General features: G+C 42.9%; 1 protein-coding gene across 16 annotated transcripts in view; it reads left to right on the forward strand.

The window, feature by feature from the left end:
• Positions 1-24218, forward strand: part of FOXP1 (forkhead box P1) — a 591936-nt gene that overhangs the window by 459851 nt on the left and 107867 nt on the right. The window lies entirely within an intron of this gene.

Genomic DNA, 24218 nt, shown 5'->3' on the forward strand with positions numbered 1-24218 from the left:
CAAAGCCTGTATTGTTTCTTTTGTTCAGTTCAACAAGAGCTTTCTGCCTTTACTAATCAGCAGGCTGCCAGAGTGAGACACAATGTGATGTCACACAGGCTCTACTCCCTGACCCACCCAACAAAGAATTGAGCCTGCAACCTTTTCCGATCTTGGTGTTACGATGTGATCAGTGGTACACTTCACCTCTCGGGGCCCTGAACGTTCCTGAATGGCCTGGACCTCCCGAAGAAATCCGAGGTGCTATAAGAGCTCTCTGCTGGAGTTCATTCCCAGCTCTCTTTCATCTCAGTTTGTTGCATGTTGAATAGTAAGTTGCATTTTACTGTAAAGGTGACTGCATTTTTCTTATGGGGCCTTCAGGGTAAACAGCCGTTAGTTTCCATCTGTGAACACACATGTAGCTTGTGTTTGGGTAGGGTGCCTGGTGCTTCCGAAGTCATTATTTCTCTGTAATGTTTATGCTCCGTGGTTGTGCATAGATAGATTCTATGCCCCAGTGCCGGACGGAGAGGTAGCCTGTAATTCCAGCTGAATGTGTTACACTTGAAAGTAGACCAGAGTGGGAGCAAGAGATGGATCGAGCAAATAGCTTTTAATTCTACGTAAATTGGTTTTCGACTTTGCTCTGGGGCAGAAGTTTGCAGCCCAGGGTCACGTTAGATGTCGCTCATGATCTGGAAGAGAGGCGTTCCTTGGTGAGTGTCGAGCAAGACAGAACTCGGGATTTCAGCCCTGCCTCTCATTGACTGACTTGGGGAAATCGAAGATGGCTTGTCTAGCCAGCCACTGCAGCCCTTCTCTCTCTACCAGCCAGAGAAACTGAAGATCGGAAGAAGCAAATGACTATTCCAGATCCTCCAAGGATAAAATTAGCAAGACATTTATTACATGTCCCTCCCCCCCCACACACACACACTTTTTTCTTAATAAATTGCATAATAATGACACTGGTGTGTTGCGTTGTCACATAAGGGTGAATTAGAAGATGCTCTTTGAGGCAAGGCGCACACATTTCTTTCATATGGAATGAACTCCCGGCCCTCAGTGGGGAAACTAGAACTGCTGGGGCGCAGAGAGGGGAGAGCCTTCTCTTTTGCCTCTTGCCCAGAGCCAGGGATGTGCGAGAGGCCAATTGCCGACATGAAGCGGTACTTTCATGCACGGAGAAGGCAATCACGAAGGATTTCAGTCTGATATTTTTAGTTCAAATTTGAGAATCGCTGGCCAGCACCGTCAGAAGGATCAGCCCAGACTTTAAAGGCATAGAGAACTATGTCTGAATCCTCACCTGCCCTCTGATCTTGGACAAGACATTTAACCTTTCCGCTTTTGTTCATGTGTCTATGAAATGGCTGTCGAAGATACCTCCCTCTCAAGCTTAAGGTAAGGACCAAATGAAAACCAGAACATAAAGCATCCAGCCGAGATACCCAACGTGAGACGCGTACTTACTAACAGAAGATGCTAATAATGTTATCACAACTTGATGGAATTGTTTACAATGACTTTAAAACACCCAGTTAATATTCATATTCATTATTAGTAAGAATCTTGAGCCATAGGACCTCACTCAGCTTTGGCTAGAATTTCATAGTAAAGAGACAGTAAGTGAAATTTTGGAATGCTGAATATTAGTGAGTAAGTGGAAAAGCTCACTGGGAGGGAAAAAAAACAAAAGTAGCTTTGAGTTGTTGATGAGCTGGAGAGAAAATACAACAGCCTAGAAATGAGTGGATTTGGACAAGATCATTGAATTAAATACACCAGCCACCGATGTAGACGATTTATTTTATGCCCAAATCTGTATATTTAAACAATGATTTTAAATTTTAAAACAATTTTATAATGGAGAAAACAAAGCCTTTTAAAAAATCATTTAATGGGAGGTAATCCATTAAAAACCTATCCAATGAAAGTGGCCTGGTCTCAGTGAGTGATTTAAAACATCGTGGATACACAGTGGATACTTTGAAATGGGCCACCATGAAGACAGAATGTATTTCCCTGGCATGTATAGATTACAATACAGTGGTTCCTAACGTATTATGTAAATCATCTCTTGCCACACTCCATGAACGTATGATTGTCTCAGTTTGGCAAATGGGACCTACAAAGATACAGAAACTGTAATGTCAAATTTAAAAAGAAGGGAAAAACAGACCCATGAGTGAGGAATCAGTTTAAAAGGAAGGAAAAATGGTGAAAGAATTTTGAGTGAAATCCCATCAGACCAAAAAGTCTTCATTTTACTTTCATCATGAGACCATGGGGGTATTTCCTTGTATTTTTTTTTTTTTTAAGGTGGTGAAAATGTCTTGAAGAAATTCCCAGGGCTTGTGTCTAGAAGACACTTAGGTTTAAAGTGATGTTTCAGGCGTATCCTGATAAGAAACTTGTAAACATGGGTGATTAAAAGAAAAATGTGCATGTGTTAAATTGAAACCTAGTGATTGATGCGTGGCTGGGACAGTTTGAGTGTAATTAGGGTTGACTTGGGGAATCCCTTCCAGAACAGCATCACATGAACCAAGATCTACGACTGCCACTGTATGCTTTTTACTTGAGTGTTTCCCTCTTGGTATGCTTTTTAAGGTTGATTGGAAGTATTAATATAACTACTTCCTAATCTCCTTCTGGAAAGAGGTACCTGTATTAGTCAGAACCTTTTCACATGTAAATGTCAAAACCCAACTCAGACTGGCTAATGATGGGTTGTGGGGATGTCTATGGACTTGAAAGTTCCGCAGTTAGCCTGGCCTCACACACAGCTGGGACCAGGCACTCATATAACGTCACCAGGACTCGGTCTAGCTCCCTTTGTTTTCTGTTCTGCTTTCTTTTTATGTTGGTTTTATTCTCTGTCAGATTCTCCATTTGCTGAGCCAAGATGGCTTCTGAGAGCCCCAGATTCACATATGTACTGTTGAGCAACCCCAGCAGAAAAAAAGAATATATCTCTTACTCAGTAATCGTAACAGAGGTCTGTGAATTGACTGCATGACTTGAGTACTCTACACTTGGTCCAGTCACTGTGGACAAGGGGATGGGAATAGGCCAACAGGCTGGGACGAAGCCATTTGCTTGCCTCCATATTCCCCCTGGATAAAGCTGGCTCCACTAAAATCACATAGATCCAGAATAAACGAGGGACAAATTCTTGTACCTCAGTTTTCTTTTTAGAAGATAGAGAAGGGTGCCACATAGACATTTTACCCCGTGTCATCTTAAAGAGAGTAAGGCCTGCCATATTGTTAGTGTTTAGCCTGTCACCAAGTGTAATGGAAAAAATGACTTCCCTGAGAGTTGGACAACTTGGCATTCAATCCATATTCTTTGTCTTACTGCTTGCAAAGCTTGGGAGAACAGTATAATACATTTGCTAGGACTTAGTGTCCTCATCAGAAACCAGAGATCCTTGGCCTACGATATTTCTGCAAGTCTTTGGTTGCTGGAAACTCTATACTTCATATTTATGTTTCATCCTTGTAGTGATTTTCTTACTCTACCCATTTCGTGGACTGGTATGTTCTAGACATTGAGCACTGTCTGATAGAATTTTCTACAGTGGTGGAAATGTTTTATGTCTGCATGTCCAATGTGGTAGTTATTGGCCACATTGGCCTTTGGGCAGTTCAGATGTGGCCAGTATGATTGAGAATGTTCAATTTTACTTTATTGTAATTAATATAAACTTACCTAGCTATATGTGACTAGTGTCTACCCTATTGGACAGCTCAGCTCTAGATTAATGGCTCAGCAGAGCTACGTGGATTTGAGACAAGTGGCAGCAGAAGAGAAGTTAAATCTTGACATCCTGTGCCCTTTGTGAGTGATGATTAAGTGTAGTTTTCATTCACAGTTTGCAGTTACGATAAAAAGCACTGCTCATCCCAACAAATAGAGAAAGACCATGGTCTCCTTATGTATCCCCCTACCAAAAAAACAAAACCAAAAACAACCAGAATTGTCAAGTGTTGGAGGTTGATTCTTTAATTTTTGTGGCTCCTCATGTCTCTGCCCTGCCAGGTGGTGTGGAACAATGGAAAGAATGCTTAGTTAGGAGTCAGAAGTTTTGGGTTCTAGGGTTGCTTCTGCCAGTAACTGCTTAGATGTCTGACCTTTGGCTAAGACATTTTTCCTTCTTGGGTATGAGTTTTCTCATCTGGAAAATGAGGGGGTGGGATTAAAATGATCTCTCAATCTATTCCAGAGAAAAGTTTCTGTGATTCTAACTTCCTTCCGTCGTTCTCATGGCCAGGATGGTGGCTGAGAAGCCTCCCTGGATCGTCCCTGTCAGTATAGCAGATTTCAAGAAACTGGGAGCCACCTTGGACCATTCCAGCATATGAATGGTGGGGTGTTGTAACACTCCTCAGATTCCCATCGGATCTGAAAGGACCCTGAGAAGAGTCCATTTTTGCTTCAATTTTGTGGAGTGTTCTCATTCAAGATAAATCAAGAAGAAAATTAATAGCAGGTAGCATTAAGCAGTGCATCCTTAATTTAAAATTTAGTTAAGTGTGGTTGTATTACTTCGTGACTTGAAAATGCTTCAGAGAGGGTGTTGGCCAAAGTGAAGAATATCGAGTGAAGGACAAAGAGACAGGTTGTTATCCCAAGTGAGCTTGAGAAGGTAGTTCATCGTGTAAGATAATAACTGATGCTGTTTGGTAAGCCTGAAAAGGGAAATTCAGAGATAATATGACTTTTCTTTGGTACCAGGGAACTTAGAGTTAAAGAAGGATGTTTGGAGTGACTTCATCTGGGGAAGGTTGGATTTTGAAGGAGGAGATGAATCACAAATGAAGAGAAAGAGGAAGGGAAGAACATTGGCCAGATTTGCAAGAGCAGGTAGGAGGATCTGAAGTGTTCCAAAGGACAGTGTGGTAGGATGTGTCAAACCAGTACAGAGGGAGAGAGGCATCAGCTGGGGCTGAATAGAAATACGATGTTTATTTGGTGATTTAATTTGGATGTTTGGTAATGACATGTGCTAATTGTGTTGTTATCGCGTGAGAAAGCAGCAGCATTAAAACACGTACTGGTGTGGTCCTGCTCCTGAACTCCCACTGTCAATAACCGTTCCTGTGCCCTTTCTCCACAGGATCATTCAGACACGGTTGCGTCTTGTAGCTTTATTTTTATTTTTTAACTGGCTATCTTTATGTATGGGAACAGTCATCTCCAGAGATACATTCTCATTTCAGAAAACTTCTAAAGGTGTTAATTGCATTTTTCAAAACTCTTATGTAATTATTTGAAATTATTCTACCGGCACCATAAATCAGAACTTTTCCCATTATATCGCCAAGGAACATTTATGACCTGTTTAGACAGTTTTGATGTATAGGTTTAGGAAACAAGAATGTGGAAACCACTGCCAGGTTTTAAGTTGGAAACTTCTTCAGCCACGTCTGTTTCTACGGAAAGGAGACGAGGAAAGCTGGTAGAAAAGGTGTTGGGGCAAGCGTAGCCCCCACTAGGAAGATAAGAGGCACAAGACCCCACTTGGGGTCCTGCTTCGAAATGGGTGATCAGCGTGTCTTTCACATGTTGTCTAGTTTCTGCCGGCATTATTTTTTTTTTATATTGATTTATTTATTTTGAAAGAGAGAGCGGGTGCACACGTGCATGAGTGGGGCAGGGACAGGAAGAGAAAGAGAGAGAGAGATTGCCAAGCAGACTCCCGTCTGTCAGCACAGAAGCGCAAAACCCGACACGGGGCTTGACCTCACGAACCATGCGATCATATCCCGAGCCGAAATCACGAGTCGGACCCCTAACAGACTGAGCCACTCAGGTGCCCCTGTTGCCATTATTTTCAAAAGCTGGTTTCATGTGATGGAACCTAATTCTCAATGAGTTAGTTATTTAAGGTTCTAGACCTCCGTTGCCCCCTCTATAAAAGAGAGGCTAATAATAGGATCTGTTCACTGGATTGCGGTAAAGATGAAGTAAGTTCACTCATCTGTGCATCAGCAACATTTGTTTATGAGGTGCCTCCTGAGATCCAGGCGCTGTGTCAGGTGCCACCTGAGGGTGGCAGGAGGAACCTGGCCTCTCCAAGCGCGTTCAGTTTGGAACAGATGGTAGGCATGAATAACGCCTAGCATGGAACAGGTGTCGGTAACTGTCAGATGAGGACGATAGCGTTGTACCGTAGAGTTGCGAACCACTGGAATGCACACTTTTAGCAAACTGATTTCAGTACATCTCAGATCATGTGATTCGAGGCATTCCGGGGGGGACAGAAATGGTGTGTGTCCAGGAAGGGTGAGGAAGAGTTATTAATATTTGAAGGTGAAGAATCACGATTTAAAAAAAAAAAAAAAAAAAAGGTCTCAGCAGGCTGAAATTCTGGATCAAAATCAAAAAGATCTTTAATGGGAATGAATGCAAAGCCGAGACCACTGTGTGTGGGGTAAGAGCTCCAACTTAACAGTAGTTCAGGACCGTTAGTTAGGGGATGATTGTAAAATCGGTAGGAGCCGGTCGTGACCCGGTGGGGGCCGGGACACCAAGAACTCTAAGTTGCATTAATCCTGTAATGAGGAATCGAGTCTCTGTCCTCCTCTGGACTAGCCCGATGGCACCGGACCCTCCGTGCTCGTTTCTGGAAGCTGCGTGTGAAGGGGGTTGCGGCAGACCGGTGCAGAGGGACTCGTCCATCGCATGTCAAATGCTGGCGATGCGTTTGGAACAAAACCGGAACTTCTGTAGCTTCAGAGGGAAGGGGCAGAACCAAGACTCTGAGACTGTGGCAGGAACGAGCAGAGGGACTGTGGGCAGGGCCGAATGCCACCAGCTGTTGGGATTAACTCGGCCCTCAAGTGTGCAATTTTCACAGTCCAGGTGACAGAAGAGAAACAGAGGTGATGCCCAGCCCTCCGTCTTCTGCTTGCGAAGAAAAGGCTTCCAGTTGCCTCTGTTTCTGACCGGCCAGTGACTCGTCCGAAGTGCAGGCTGTGGCCTCTCTGTAGGTTTCCCCTGACCTTTGTCTTTCTTCGTGGGGTTGGGCAAGAGGCATCAGAGGCAGAGCAAAATGGAGTGGGGAAACCGTGAGCAGTGAAAATCGAATTCTGGGGTGTTCTGGTGTTGACAGCAATTCCGGGAATTGCTTTTCCCACCCTTCCAGTTTTCATTCCGGATTCTTTTTACGTGACCAAATTAGCAAGACAAATGGAAGATAGAGGAGTTGTTTTTTTTTAATTTTTCAATTTTGAGAGAGAAGAGAGAGTGGACGAGAGGCAGGGGGGACGAAAGAGAGAGAGAGAGAGAGAGAGAGAGAGAGAGAGAGAGAGAATCTTAATCTGGCTCCATGCTCAGTGTGCAGCCCGTTGTGGGGCTCGATCCCACCATCCTGGGATTATGACCTGAGCTGAAACCAAGATTCGAACGCTCAACCGACCGAGCCACCCAGGCGTCCCGGAAGATAGGTGGTTTTTTAAAAAGCTCGATATCTGTGTGTTGTCCTTAGTGACTGAAATCTGAAGTGACTTGTGTAATCCTTGTATCATACTTTGCATTTAGTTTATGTTTTAAAAAAGTTTCAAAGAATCTGATTGATCATTGATTGCTGTATATGGAGTGCATTTTTCGGATGTGAGGTCAGTCAGTCATAAAATTGTGATCAGTAAGATCTTAGCCCCTCACTTGGCAATAGAAATGCTTCCTTGTGTTGACTGTGCATGTTACATACAGAGGTGTGTTAAAGGAAAAACGGAGACATATTATCAATTTTTAAGCGTTTATTTGAACTAAAATCAATTTGAATTGGGCAGCACCCCAGATACGTAGCAAGTAGAAAGGAGCTCCGAGGACCACTCCAAAAGGAAAGATTTTTCCAGGCTGAGGGAAGTGGGAATAAAGAGATTTGGTTATTGGTTATTGCAGGGTCCTTCCTGTAGGGGATGGCAGGAGTCTGTTAGGCAGATGACCTAACTAGTGCTAATCAGGAGACTCCTGGATTGACTGGCTTAGGACTCCATTTCTCGAGAGCTGAAATTGTAAGTAAGTTACATCTGTGTCAGTTTGGTGCCATAGGGCTTAGTAAAAGTGATCCCTTTTGGGGCCTGCCTTTTTTTTTTTTTTTTTTAAACAGTTACTCCTTTTAATCAGATTCTCAGCCTGAGTGATGCGATCAAAATTTAAGGCATTGGTGATACTCCCAGCTACTGCTCTGGACTTCTTGCAGTTTTTTATTTTTGTATGTTTCTTTTTTCCTCTTTTTTTTTTCTTCTCCCCCCACACCCCAGAAGCTCAGTGTGGCATTCATAGGTCATGATGTTTTTTTGCTGAATCTCTTTGTAGTATTCACAGATCATGGTGTTAGGTTCACATTCTTTAAGTTGGCCATTCTCTTCGCTCCTTGTCTGATGTTCTAGTCTTAGGGAGATCATTTGCTTGGAAGTCAGTGGCTGTGAACATGCACATAAAGCTTTTGAGAGAATACAGCATACCAGGGAGACTACTGTGATCATTATCAGCAGGAAAATGTCTAGAATGTACTTTGGAGCCCATGGCCTCCAAGACCTAAGCCAGTCAGAATCAAGTAAGTAAAATAAAGATCCTGTTGAAGGAGTCACTTTGTTAAGCCAGCTAGCTTGTTCAGTGATCTTACGTAGCCGAGTCTCAACTAACCCACAAGCGTTAACCCCAAGTGAAGCAAGTGGTGTTAGCCACAGCGCAAATATCTCCTTGCTCGAATGAAAGATAATCAATGGCTCTCCTATTATCAAGAACAACTTCGCCAGAGATTTTTGTTGGGTAGGTATTGTGTTAGCAGTAGGTTCAGGGATGGTTGTCAGAGATAAGGAGCATGTGTTAACAGAAAGACAAAAAACAAAACAAAAAACAAAAAAAAACCAACCAAGTAGCAAAGAGGCAAAAGGAAAAAGGCTTTCATATCGGAGGTAAAGATCTCGATCTATGACCATGAAAGAGCTGTCCACTTCAAGATGCCATCTGCTTCTGAGAAGGAACTTTCTGAGTCAGTAAGTTTAGATCTCCAGCTGGTGTGCCATTCTAGGAGTCTGGAAGAACGCTTTTAATTGGGAGGTGAGGACCCACGTTTCCACCCCCTGAAGTTTGACTGCTGTCTGGGTAGTAGGACGGACCTGATATCGTCCCTTGCAGGAAGACTCAAGTGCAGTCTTTGTTCTTCATGATTCCCAATCATGAAGGTGGGAGAAGATGAGAAATACTAGTTTGGAGGATTGTAGCCAGATATTTGAAGAAACTAGAAGAATCCCGTATCTAGTCCAGGTTGATAGGTATATATGGCAAAAATTCAAAGACCAGGAACAAGGCTAGAATCTAATATCCACAAGGTTGTGTTGTGATTTTTCTACTGAAGCATAATTTTTTTTTTCTCTGCAGTCACCCTCATTTCTATCAAAGATTATCACAGTAAAACTAATTTGTTTAACAAATAAGTCTAGTCTGGGGGCGCCTGGGTGGCTCAGTTGGTTAAGCGTCTGACTTTGGGTCAGGTCATGATCTCACGGTTTGCGGGTTCCAGCCCTGCTTCGGGCTTTGTGCTGACAGCTCAGAGCCTAGAGTCTGCTTTGGATTTGTGTCTCCCTCTCTTTCTGCCCCTCCCCCACTCAACCTCTGTCTCTGTCTCTCTCCCTCTCTCAAACATAAGTAAATATTTTTTAAAAAATTTAAAAAAGTCTAGTCTCATTAAACTTGGCCTGATTAAAGCAGAATAGCAAGAATAGTGATTGACCATGTAGCCTCTCTTAAAATCTGCTTTTCATAAGGAATTTTTTGTAAGGAATCTTAGACTGGACTTTATAAGCCTCTCAAAGATAAGAAGCCAAGCCAAGTGCTCAACATCAAAATTTTCCTGGAATACCTATAGATGTGGGCAAACTCCTGTCTTCCTGAGGTGTTCAAGCCATCCTACAGTTCTTGGGCCTGCTCTGAAGTTATGCTCTTCCTTACAAACCTGTTTAAATTGCCAGGAGCCCTGTAAGTAAAGTACCAGGCCAGTCTTCCCAGGGACTTTATTAGCTATATAAAGTCAACCTTATTAGCTCCTTAAAACTGTCTCATCATATTTGATTCTATCAACATTCTCAAATCTGACATTCCTGTCAAAACCTTGGTAATATAAGCATTGTTTCTAGTTGTGTCCAAGGAGCACATGCTTTTATTGAACTTAGGGAGGTAACGCTATTGCCATGAAAATAAGAATACTCAGTAAGTTTCCAGATTATGGAGGGACCAAGTAGGGGGAAAAAGTAAATATTTAAATTCTGTTTACAAAGGTATACTTTACAAAATCACTGTAAGTCACAGATGGCTTAAGAGAAAAGAGAAAAAGATTTCCCTAAATCTGGGGGCAACACCCTTCAGGAAGTAGCAATGTTTTAAAGAAGAAGTCGTGTGTGTGTGTGTGTGTGTGTGTGTGTGTGTGTGTGTCTGTATAGAGAGAGATAGATCAAATCATCCCTACCGCTTTATTCAATCCTGTATTATTAATTCTTGTTCTGTTTGCATCCAGTTTTTCATTAGTTCTGGAAATTCTTATCCAGTTTAGTCTTACGGTCTTCAAGTTATCAGAAACCTATATTCTAGAATACTTTTCACTGTCTTTTCTATGAATCTTTCTGAAGATGAAGCATTTTTGCAAAAGCATTAGGGTAAAATAATAACTGTCTGTAAATGACCAAAAGACTTAAAAATTCCCCTGGTTAAAGATCTGCTGAGAATTCATTATAATAGAAGTGACAAAGAAATTTGCTTAGTTCTGTGACACACAGCATTTTAAGGTAACTGAAATTACAACTGATAACATTATATAGGACATATCAGATTTCTAGGAGTTTCACACAATTTCTAGAACACATTAATAACATGCATCCACATAAATACAAGCTAAGAATGTTTAACATCACTTCTTATTTGATAAATGCTTCCCATGCAGTTTGATATATTAAATCTAATTAGTTTAATGTCTCACTTTTTATATGGAAAGAGAACAAATCTTTTGAGATGTTCCAGGGACCTGCTATAAAATACCAAAGTTAGCTTGAGGTCAGAAGACTTCGTTTAGAATTTGATACTGGGAATTCTGTCCAAACATCAAAAAGTTTGAACTTTTGACTAAATAGGATCACAGATCATTATAAAATAATACTTAATTATCTATTTAAAAAAAGTAACAGTAGAAAGGTTAACATAAATACAGAAGGTCATATACTTGTGAGAAAAAGTGAGCTTTTTTAATATCGAGAAGAGTGGGTTTCCCTAAGCAATCAGAGACCTGATAAAGCCAATATAAAGCACAGTAAATTGTTTTGTAAGAAGCAAAATCTTTACTTTCCAGGTAGATAAATTAAAAGATAGAGAAAACCCTTTTTCAATCTCTTATTGAAAGCACACCAAGAAAACTGTGCTTTTAGCAGATAAAAGAAAATTAAATTTTGGTTTTTCATAGGTACACTGTTGATGTCATAGTGTTTTTTTAAAACCTTTATTATTTCTGATTTTAATTACATATATTAACTAGAATTCTTTTTTAATAAATTTTATTTATTTATTTTGAGGGAGAGAGCATGAGCAAGTGGGGGAAGACAGAGAGAGAGGAGAGAGAGAGAGAGAGAGAGAGAGAGGGAGAGAGAGAGAGAGAGGCCCATGCAAGTTCCACGCTGGCAGCCAGAGCCTGACACAGGGCTACAACTTATGAACCATGAGACCATGACCTAAGCCAAAACCAAGAGTCAGACACTTAATTAACTGAGCCACCCAGGCACCCCTTCATTAGAATTCTTAACATGTCGCGTTCTTAATTCCCAGCAAAAACTAACTCAGAGTTGCGGATTGACAAATGTATAAATATTTCATAATTTTGAGAACTATATTCTTCCTAATACTAAACTTTCTAGTGCGGCAGCAGGTGTGTTTACAAATAGACCCAGCTATCTTCAGTTTCTTTGTAAAAGGAAGCAAAAGGATGTAAACCGGTGTTCAGTGACTAATGGTTCACTGTTTTACCTTATTTGAAAACGATATAAGTAGTTAATGAATATCCATTATTTAACTCATCTCAGTTTAACTTTAAAGTTTCAAGTTACCAAGAAGATTCTGGAAACTGTTTTTAAGCGTACATACCATAAAGCATAATTATTGTTGAAAAGTTCCTTTTTAAGTTTAATCTTACTTACGTGTATATTTAACTCACTTGCTCTTAATGATTATATTAGATTAATCATGAAAATTTCATGAGACATTAAACAGCTAACCATCATCTTAAGTTCTCACTCTCGTTGACAAATTCTCTGAGATAACATGAGCTTACTTGAGTTCTAGTGAACCTAGGTAGAATACAAGTATTATATTTAATGCTTTCTGTTGTAATTAAACCCACCAACAAAGTTACACTAGCTTTGTGTGTCTGTGTCTGAAGATCATCCTAGATCACATGAACTTGAAAAACATTTAGGTTAGTTTGCGTATTTCTGAGAGTATGTTTGGTTTATATAAACACTTCTTTGTCTTTAAGCCAATTAAATAGAGCTCTTTACGTATTAATTTGGTGTTACGATCTGGAGATAGAAAAAATACCACACATCTATAACATACATACATAGACATACAAAAACATACAGACAGACACAGAGATCTTATAGCTTATATGTTAGCTTACTGGAGGCCTAAATCAGTCTCTGAATATCAGCTTCCAATTTGGCCAAATTCTAACCATACAGTTACTTCAACAAAACAAAAAAGCCCTCAGATGCCTTGTGAGGTTTCAGCTGGGACAAACTGGATTCCAGGCAATACTGAAAAACCCCTGGGACACCAGTGGTGTCCCAGAGAGGATGCAAAGTTAGTACCTTCTGCAAATCCAGAGCCACTCCTGAAGATAACCAAAAGAAAAAGAAAATTAGACAATCCCCCCGAGAGCTGGCAACAAATCAGTAGGACCCCCAACTGCAAATGGGGTGTAGGCCACATTTCTGTCCAGCCAAATATTGGGGGTCCCCCAAGCCAATGGCTGCCAAGTCAAGTTCTTAGGACACAAAACAAGACAAACAAGAAGGCAGTAGCTGTCCCTGGAAGAGAAAGGATCATAACCAGTGGGTCCTTAAAAGCAAATTCACAAGTCACAGTTCAGAGGTGTAATTCTTGCGTATGTTTTTTGCCTGCCAGTATGAATTTTGAAAGGAAGGGAAAATATGAGATTTTCCCTTCCTCTCTCAATCAGGCACCACAGAGATGTGGGATAGCGGACTGTGGTAAGAATTGTCCCCCTTTGTTGGCTCCTGCTAGTTTTCCCAGGATCCCACGTGCAGGCTCTGGAGTGAGTAGGGTGTTTCGGTAGGTCTCATCCAAGTATTAGAAACTGTAGAGTGGAAGTGATTCTCCCTTTACTTTTTTTTTTTTTTAACGTTTTTAAAAGTTTATTTATTTATTTTGAGAGAGGGAGTAGGGAAGGGCGGGGAGAGAGGGGGAGAGAGAATTCGACAACCGGACTCTAACCCATGAACCACAAGATCATGACCTGAGCCAAAATCGGGAGTCAGATGCTTAACCAACTGAGCCCCCCAGAAGCCCTTCCCTTTACTTTTTGTAGTGAGTATTTGACTAAGATGCCTTTTTCTCCAGGACACCTTCATAAATGGATAAGTTTAAAATTCTCCACTGTGGCCGCTGTAATTCAGGATTATCTTTGGTAAGGTCAATTTGCTTGTTCAGCATTAACACAAAATTTTATTCACCCGAGGCCTCACACTGGCCCTAGTTCAGCTCAAGTCATACCCCGTCCGACCCCAGACCCAGTTCTGTTTACAAGACCCAGGTCTGTTTATAAGTTGGACCCAGTCCGGCCCCAGAACCAGTTCAGTTTCTAAGTCAGACCCAGTCTGGTTCTGACTGTGGCAAATTTCTGGACCTCGTCCAGAAAAAGAAATGTTCGAATATATTCTGAAAGTTCGTCGTATAAAGAGTGCCGAGTGAGGATCCGAGACGAGCTTACCCACCTCTTCCAGAGGCAGCAAGGAGGCAGCAAGGCAGTAGAACGCAACAGGTGCCTGTGTCTGGTTGCTCCTTGCTCCTGGGGGGGTCATGGGTGGGGGTGGGGGATATAGCTCTTTGGATCTCTCTTCTGAAAACAGACCTGTTGAAAGGTAAACTGAGGCCTATTAAAAATTGTAAGAGTTTGACCAAAAATCAATTCGAATTGGGTAGCATCCAATCTAACAGACAGAAAGGAGCTCTGAGGAGCTACACAAAATGACTTTCTAGGCAGAAGGGAACAGGAATAAGGAACTTGGAGGAGGCACAAAGCAAGTTGGTTATTACCAAGTTTCTTTCCTTTGGGGATGGCAGGGGTCTATCAGGCAGATTACGTAACTAGTGCTGATCAGGTGATTCCTGATGGACTGGCTGAAGAATGCATTTCTGAGAGAGCTGAAACTCTAGTTAAGTCTCAATATGAAGATACAGAGCTTAGCATAAGCAATTCCATTTTGGGTGTGTTGTCTTGTGTTGTTTAACAGATGCTGTTTAACAGGTACCTAGTTACTCTTTCCTTAGCACTATGCTGTGTACCACAAGTAGTGAAAGGAGAAAGAGTTCAGAATTTGTCTCTTGGAGCTTATGGTGTAGAGATAATACAGTGCATGAAACATCAATGAAATGCAAAAGAAGGAAATAAGGAAAGCACAAAAGAATGAGAAAGAAAGAAAAAGAAACCATCAACTCATTCATTTGTCTATTTGTTTATAAGTTAATAAAATATTTGTGAAGGGGTTCTTGTGCATAGGGCACTTTCTTTTGACAGTTGATGTGCTAATTCAGCGTTCGATGGAATGCAGAAATTACTGGGGTAGGCCGTAAATGCTTCAGGATGTCAGAAAAATGGTACGACCCCAAATTGAGTTCCCATGGTGGTGACATTGGCTGAGTTAGTGGAGTAGCCTGTTCCACTCTCTTACGTGTGTATGTGTGTGTGTGTGTGTGTGCGTGTGTGTGTTTCTGTTGAGGAGGACAATGTGCCTGACAGAGGAGTGGGTTTTGTTGAGACTTGACTCCTTTCTTCTCTAACATTCAGTTTCACGGAAGTAGACAGGAGTTCAGTTGTCCTTCTTGCCCCCCTCTTAGCTGAGAAGGAACAAGTGAATAGAAATTAACAAGAGCTGCCTTGGCCCAGGCACAGCTAGGCTGCCTTCAGAAAAAGCACACTCAGACTAGACCTCATGGTCCAGTGATTGGAGCCTTGCTGCAAAGGAGTGATGACTGAAAGCCCAGTAGAAGTCTTGACTGGCTGGTTTTGTTAGAGTTCCGTTTCCTCTCCTCAGGGATTGGCGTAAGTCCTTAATGCTTTTCTACATTTGTCCCTGTATGGATGTGAATTCTCTTCATGCTTTTGTTGTACCTGACTGTGTAATTGCATAATAAGATATGCATATCTGACACGATATTATTTAAATATTTTCATGACCAAGATATCTAATGCTTGAGTCCATTGTGCTAGTGGTTCCTGAGCCCTAGTTGTATGGCGGACTCACCCTCTAGAGAACTGTAGAGGGACATCACAGATCCACTCAGTCAAAACCTTCAGGTCAGAGACCTCAGAATCCAGGTTGAGAGCGTGCCAGGGTAGGAATAAAGAACCTCAAACTGCAAACTTGAGGGATGTGTGTGTGTTTGACCCAGCTGAGTGAGGTCAAGGGTAAGAGAGATCATGTTAAATATCGGACATAATATAGATGCACAAGAGAGGCCATGCCCAAAACAGGATGAATGGGAGAGAAAGAGTTGAGTTCAATTTTTGAGATAGGAGGAACAGTAAAATTGTGGAAAAGAAGGGAAACACTGGTCTCAAAGGAAGGGAGATCCAGCATGAATTAGAAGTGCCCCAGCCCTTGTAAGTGCTTCACAGTTCCTTGGTGTGATGGCTCATGTTATCTCCCACGTGAATGTTGGCACATACTGTTCCCAGTAGCTGAAATGGCCTTCTCCACGCTGCCCACCTTACTACATGGAACAGAGCATTATTCTTAAATATTCAGCCCACTCCTTGCCTTAATTTAAAAGTATCCTTACCCCTGATGCCTAGGAAGGGGCCCTTTTTTCTCTGCTCCCTGCCCACGAGTCTCTCTTTTTTCCAGTTCAGCAAATGATGAAATGATGGCTAGTAACTATGTGTTGTGCTCTGGGAGCCTAGCAGACCTCCATTCTCTGCACTGGGGTGTGTAGATGTTGGAAACTTTGAAAAGAATCTTAAAATCAGATTATTGGGTCATAGTAATTGTGTGCAAGCTGAGTAATCTCTGGAGCATGGAATGCAAAGGCTTTCCTTCCCAGAGGCAATAGCAGCAACACATTATAAAATCATAGGGTGAGGGTTCCATGAATTCGGTCCCATGTTCTCAGTGCTTGAGGCACACCCCTCCTTAGATTATTCCAGTGGGTCTTTAAGAACTCACTTAACAAACCACCGAACTCCATCACACTTCCGAGTGATGAACCGGCCGTGGGAGGTGGCAAACCCCATAACCTGGAGATTGAAGTGGGACTGCCACCTTGCCTTCTGTGGAAGCTTCTTGGTCTAGGACCTGGTTACTCTGGATTGAAAAAGCAGTACAACCAAATGCCTTCTTCCATGGTTAAGATTAATTGGATGCAAGAGTTCCCGCTTCGCTTGTGGAGTTAGAATCTATGCCATCTACATCACGGAAAAACAAGTCTAAGATGGTAAAGAAACCTCTTGTCTTCGAGTATTTCATTACAGCACAGGGAGGAATTTGAAGGACAAGTGGCATATACCTGTGGGATACACAACAATACTAGCGGTACTGGGAACCAGTTAAGTGCTTACACTATGCCAGGCGCTCACCCATTCTATGCCATTTGGTCTTTGTTACAACCCTCTGGTAAAAGAACTAGGATTCGTTTTGTGTGTGTGTGGTTTGTTCTGTTCTGTTTCGTTTTGTTATGGGTGAGGAAACCGAGGCAAATGGAAACCGGTAATTTACCAAAAGGACAGTCGGGAAATGGTGTGGCCTGGGTCAGAACCCACGGCAGACCCTCTCCAGAGCTACCATACTAAACCGTCTAGGTGCCTTTTGTAATCAGAAACAAAATAAGCCCCGTTACCAGGGTGTTTCATCTCGACATCTGAGACACCAGGAGAGCTCGCACATCATCCAGGCAAGGGGCCACTGCCTGATGCTGAGTGCTGTGTTTGAAGAAGATGAGGGAAAAAGTCCGCGTGTCTCACGTCAGCAGCAGAAGCTCTTCATTCATGGGGCGCCTGGGTGGCTCAGTCAGTTAAGCGTCCGACTTCAGCTCAGGTCATGATCTCACAGTCTGTGAGTTTGAGCCCCGCATCGGGCTCTGTGCTGACAGCTCAGAGCCTGGAGCCTGCTTCAGATTCTGTGTGTGTGTGTCTCTCTCTCTGCCCCTCCCCTGCTCGTGTTCTGTCTCTCTCTGTCTCAAAAATAAATAAAAATATTAAAAAAAAAAAAAAAGAAGCTCTTCATTCAGGGAGAAGTCACGCGGAGCGTGGCCTTACGCGTGTAAGAAGCCAAGGAGGCTATCAGAATTTTACCTTTATTATTTCGGGTTCCTTCATGCTGACCAGTGACCCTCGGTCCCACTTGTTTTCCAAGAGAGTACAAGTGAAGCAGGCTCTTCGTTCTTACAGGCTCGGTTCAGCCCCCAGCCCCATCCCCAGCTCAGCAGATGGGGCAAAAGCCAGGCTTGGGAGCCATTCAGCTGAGAGATACTGGTTAAGTAATTTCAACACTCAGAGCTTCAGTCTGTTTATCTGTTAAGTGGGCACAGTAATACTTCCTTCCTAGGCTTTCACAGGGTTTATGACCTCCAGAGGATCAGAAGTAGGTCTTTTGAGTTGTTTGCCAAACATGTTTTCCCCTCTTTTTATTCCCTGATTTACCATAGACGTGGTAGTGTCCAAGAGTCCAGAAGTCTGAATTCCAATTTCTGTTTTTACACTAGTTTTATATGTGACCTTAATTGTAAGCTATAAAATATCTAGAGCTCAGTCCTCGGCTAGTATAAAATGCGTACTGGTGTATAAGAAGCAGTCAACAATGATAGTTGTTACTGTTATTGTTACTGTTCAAGAAGCCATGGAGAATCTCTCCTACAGTTCCTCTCTTTGTGTAGGTGAAGTGTGTAGGCTCAGACAGGTGAAACGACATGCCCACAGTCGCACTGTTAATTAATTATAAAGTCATTCATAGAATCCTATGTCAGATCCCAATGCTCCTGCATCATCTCAGAGTTAAACAGACTGCTTGAGGGCATTTAGGACTTAGCAAACTCCTGCGTACTTCCTTATGGGCTTGTTGGGTGAGTCCCAATAGTTGGAACCTGTTGGAAACTTCATGAGCCTTCAACGGATGCGGAGTGGAGGCAGACACTTACGTACCTTGATGCATGCTTCAGATTCTGCTCCTGCGTGTTTACACATACCCTCTCTTTCCAGCCTCGCTCTGCCACCCCCTGTCCCCAAGAAGTAGCCTCATAACTTTTCCCCAGAGCAGAAGACAAACCTTTGGGTTTTTATCAGGTCTCTCTGAAAGGTAGGGGTGTGTGTGTGTGTGTGTGTGTGTGTGTGTGTGTGTGTGTTTAAACTCCGTGACTGTTAGGGCACGAAAATCCATAGAGAGCCATAGGGCCCCAGAAAATGTTTTCCGTGTTGCAGTTTCTCTGCCACCCAGTGTGGAAGGCAATTATCTTTGGAGGGGGATTCCACAGCCCTGCACGGGCTTCCCCGGCGTAAGATTTATTGTCGGCTGGATTGGGTGTTCTTTATAAGAGCATTTACTCGGCATCTAAAGCGCTGTCAAGAGTGCTACTTCCTGAATGCTTTTGACGTTGCAACTGCTAAGCTTCATTTTCCCGTCTTGGAGATATATTTTTGAAATGGTATGCAGGGATTTGTAAGGCCTCGTGCTTCCCATTGACATTGACAGGAGCTGCACCGTTAAACCCCTGCACACTGCTGCGGAAATTTACCCCCTCATGCCCAGAGCCCTCCTGCAGGCGAGTCTGGCCCGCACGTGCAGCGGGTTCCCGGAGCGGGGAGAGGGCATGGGAGCGAGTCCCGTTGTTTTGTGGAAGTCATGCCAGCTAATCAATCTCAAAGTTAACTGTTTTCTTACTTAAACAAAGGATAGGCAAAAGCTCTTCTGTGGCTTTTTTTTTTCTTCCCCTCCTTTATGTGGATCTTATGAATGCCAGAGGAAAACTTGAGCTGCGAGTCAGCTAAATATACTGTATCATGAAACCTGAGGGACCACTGAATTGGGAACAGTGGCCCTTTACTGCTAAGAAGGTGTTTTATTGAAAATGCGCCGACATGCTCTCCCCGGAGAGTGAGCGAAAGGGAAGGCAAGATGCCCGACAGTAACACAGGTTGTTCTCGTAGGCGAGCTAAAATATAGAGTTTGGCACTCCTGGGCTGTGCTCGGGCAGGCAATAGAATAGACGAATGTGCATTTTTACATTAAAAGCGTCATATTTCACCAGCGGCGCCCCTCCCCCCGTTTTTTAAGCGTCTTAATTTATATATTCCAGTTAGCAGTTCATTACCTGTCCCTTTCTCTCTCCAGCTTTTAAAAGTTGTCTCTTGAATAAATTGAGGCAGTCAAAATTTCCTAATCCTGGCAGGCTTACCAGCAGAGGGCAGGCGTAAGGAAGGTTTTGATACGAGGGTGTGTCAGCCTGGGGTCACAGGAGGGTGGCGACGCAATGGGAGGGAGACCTGTGAGCTCTGCGCAGAGGACAAGATGCAGCACGCCCCTCTGCCTCGTTCCAGGTCTCCAGCAAAGCTGACTTTACTAAATAAAGGTGGCCAGTTGCCTTTTTCAGATATTCAGCGACTTCTACATAATTGAACGTTAAGAGGAATATTCAGGTGTCATCTCATCCTCCCCAAGCCGTCTCTTCTTTCCCCTCCAGTGACCCACTTCTTGTTAGGCTGAAAACCGGGGGTTTGCACGGGGATGTACCGTAAATGCCGTTCCTCTTTGGAGAGGAAACAAGGACTCACACTTGATGGTGGTAGTGATGCTTTTTTTCCTGAGACCTGACGGACAAAGCTCTTGGGGAAATGCTCTCCTGCCCCCAAACTTGTACTTTTTGAGAACTTTGCACACTTCCGTGTAATCTGTTCTCACCTCCTGGCAGAAGCAGCCCCCTGATATCTTTTACGTTATGTTAAAACAAGGGATTATAGTTTTATCGTTAAATGAGAGAATAATTTGTTACAGCCAGCCAGATGCAAGGTTTAAGGCAGGATGTTGCCCATTTTTCTTTTCATTTTCTTCCACACATCATTTTGCTTACTGGTGATGTGTTATACATGTCTTTACATTTAAAGTGAGGAGGGATTTTTTTGAGGAGGCCGGGGTGGGGGGGGGAGGGGAGATAATTGTTTTCCATAGCTTATTTACCCATTCTGTTTGTAAGTCACCTGAAAGTTGACATGTCATTGTGTATCTATAAATTAACCAGGAACACTGGCATCATAAAATGTTGCATTAAATGAAGAGGCTCGTGGCAATTTGGAAGGTGTCCTAAAGAAAAATTTAAGCTCCTATGGAACAGAAAGAACTCCTAGTCTTTCCCCCTTGGCCAACCAGGCACAGACGAAAAACAACATTATTAACTTCATGGTCAACATAGACGCAAGATCAGCATAAACAATATCGATATGGAGCTAACTGCTTTAACCGCCCATAGATGGATGATGTGTTAATTTATATTTTTAAATAAAAGCACTCAAATCAAGAAGGAACCGTGGCTCCTTGGAGACAAATGCCCGAATCTCAACAATTGGGCATTGGTGTTGCAATTTAGTACCTGTAATTGGCAGTTGGTTGGCGGTCTTTGGAGACCTCATAAGTACTCAAGGAAGGCCCCCACCCCCACCCCCCAGAGACTCACTTCCCTGGGAGGGTCATCAAGCCTGTTACCACGGTGAGGGACCACATTTTGTATTCCTGCTGATTCACCGTCTTCCCTCTAGCAACAGAGTCAGTTGGTCGAATTTCTTTATGTTACTTCATTTCAGAATCTATGGTTTGGGTGCTCCCCTAAATTAATTGGAAAAGGTAGAGCAAGCGTTAATGCAAGTGTTGTTTGGACGAAGATGGGCAATTGAATTACAGTCTTGGCCTCTCACGCAGTTGCTTTTTCAACCCATCAAATTGTTCATCAGTTTTTATTTCACTCACTTTGGCAGATGAACTTTCCGGCAACAGAAATTGCAGTAGTTACCTATGAGAACATGGTGCCATAACTGACTTCATCTGAGCATGTCTCCCACTCTCAGTGTTGCTGGAAATGTGTGAGCAGAGTCCATTCACATATCCGTTCTCTGGTTATTTGCAAGCAGTTTCTGGCAAAGCAGGAGCTCAGGAGGAGCTGAGGGCCACGTGGGCCAGGCACCATGGCGGGTGTCTCCTTCCCTGCCACGCCATTCATCAGTGAGTAGGAATAATGTCCTGACAACACGTTCCTTCTGACTCTTCACTTAATACATCTTCTCTCCATCCTCAGCACTGAATGGGCAGTAAAACCTTTCACTTTCTTCTGCGTTCAAGGCTAAGGCTCGGCACAACCAAGTATAATACATGATTTTAGTCCCAGGTGTGTTATTTGGTGGTTAGAGTTTGGTGTGGGATCATAGTAATCTATTCTTAAGTACACAGCCAGCTGCACAATGGACTCATTTAGCAACTGACAGGTTTCTTAATATGTGGTGTTTGAACAAGGGCTGTATCTGTTGTGGGTGTTAGGATGTGGGCATCAAAAATATTTTTAAGTACAGTATTTAGCATTTCCTTCACTCTTCCTTGAACATTAGCCTTTTCTTCCCCCAGATATTCATCGTATGTGATCATGGCCTCTCTTTTTCTCAAACTATTCAGTCTCTGCTTCGCCGTGTGACCTGTGGTGCTAAGTATGTTTGATTCTTGGAGGAGGAAAACAAAACAAAACAAAACAGTGTTGCCTTTCTAAACCTCAGTTTCCTCCTCTGTAAAATGGGGATTGTGTTTGTGTTCAAGTTAGAACAACTAAATGAGACCCCTTTGCTAAGTAACCCTTTCTGAAGCTCCCACACTCCAGATGCTGCTTTTTGGAGGGGTGGCAGGAGTTTTCTGTCGAGGCCTTTCCAAAATGACCTGACACTCACATTGGTGAATAAGTGACATTCCCTGAGTCTTCTAAGTTTTAACCACAAGTTTTAACATTATATAGCGTGCTCCAGCAGTGAAAGGTTTCAGTTCTCACTAAAATCCCAGAAACGGTACAGGTTGACAGGACCACATGGAAGGGGATCCCGAAGAGTCCGGAATTAATCACAGCAACCTGGGCATATACAGCTTATCCGCGTTTATCACCGATGCTACGTTTCCTTGCCTAGTAGTAGTGTGTGAGTCACCATGTCATGTTTGGAGAGAGGGCCGGAAGGGCTCCAGGTGGCCTCTGAGTTAGCTTGCTAAGTTACTTGCCTCTCCATAGTGTCACCACCCCCCTGCCATCCAAACCTTCAGTCCTTTAAAACCCAACTCCCCAAGGGGGCATCCCAGACCTTTCCTGCTCCCACTGATCTCCCCCGTCTCTGTGGTCCCAGGGTGCTTAAAGCCACTGCTGTGCAATTTAGTGCTTGTGTAAGACCTCATTGCATCACTCTCTAATTATTTTGTGTAAGGCTGTCTGCACAGGCTGGGTCATAAGCTTCGGTAATGTTTGTTGTTTGCTTGTTTGTTTGTTTGTTGTTTTGATGCTCCTGGAGACTTGGCTCATAAACACTGACCTGCAAAGGAGTTAACCCAACTTGTAAAAGCATGCATGAGTTTTATGGATGCCTCGTGAGGAACTTGTTTTTGAAAAAAAATGAATTGCCTATTCAAAGTGCACTCCATTTTGTTCACAGACATCAAATCTCAAATTAATTTTCATACCTTGGAAAAAAAAATCACGTGTATTTTGAAATGACCATTTCCACTTTTCTCACTGTGCATGGGTTGGAGAGAACTTCCTATATTTTTATTTCCTGTCTTTGGGGCCCCCGGCAGCCCCTCCCGGAAGAGTGTCTTGTCTCTTTAAGAGTCAGAACTCTACTGATTCATGGTACCTTCTGGCAGATTTAAGGCCCCTCTCCCCAAAAAAGAACGCCCTTGCTCCTTCATTGAATATTCATGAGAGGGTGGGGTCACATTTTTGTGACCTGAAAAATGCCATTAATAAATTTGTTGCCTGACACAAAAACACTTCAGGGTGGAGAGCGACCTGCCATGCACCCGTTTAACATCTGATCATAAGCTGACAGTCAAATGAAGCTTTTGTCTCTTTCGCAGCCAGATTAATGGGGGAATTGTCTGCTCCCCCGCTGACCTTCCTGAAAATCAGGCGTTTGCTTGATTGGAAATATTATCAATACGCTTCCTGGTTTGTTCTAGCCTGCATTAAACGCCTCAGACAGAAAAATAATTTCAAGTGAAACTCCTGGAACTGCTGGGTTAGGATCTGTGGTCTTTTTGGTTTTTTTTTTTTTTTTTAATTGAGGGAAAACAGGTAATCATTGATGTCACTCCTCCTTTTCCTTGAGTATTTTGAGAAAAATAATCAAGCTGTGACGAGTTTTGTTGTTCGTGCTTTAAGCATAGGCCAAGAAGTTTTTCTCTAAATTTAAAGATGGTGACTAGCTGCCGAAAATGATTGAATTAAACCTGGCACTTAGATCCTGCCCGCCGAGCCAACAAAGTTTCGCATATTGGTGACTTTTTTTTTTTTTTTGAACACTATACTCAGCTTTAAATAGCATTAAAGAGCAGTGACTATTTCTGATAGAGGTCATCTCCAAGTGCTTATTGAGAGTAGCTTTTGTTGTTGCTGTTGTTGTATAAATAAGAAAGGAATTTAAAGAATTATTTCTTAGCGAACTTGGGGCAGATGCCTTCTTGAGCAGCTGTCGTTCTACAAGGGGAAGTAGCTGGGTTCAGCGACGAGGCACGTTTGGTTGTTATTTATTTCAAGCCCCGTGTCGGGTTAGTTTTCCTGTGCGCGCACAAGCACACTTTGGCGAGCCCGACTCTCGGAAAGAAAGGAGGTGGGGAGCGGTGTGGGGGGCGGGGTGGGGAGGCCGAGGCTTGCCTCCACCATCCCCGTGAAGCGAAAGTTCTCTGCAAAGGCCGGTTTTCGAGGAAAGCGCTTCTCTG

This window comes from Acinonyx jubatus, chromosome A2 (assembly GCF_027475565.1).
Source record: "Acinonyx jubatus isolate Ajub_Pintada_27869175 chromosome A2, VMU_Ajub_asm_v1.0, whole genome shotgun sequence".
NCBI classification, from domain to species: domain Eukaryota; kingdom Metazoa; phylum Chordata; class Mammalia; order Carnivora; family Felidae; genus Acinonyx; species Acinonyx jubatus.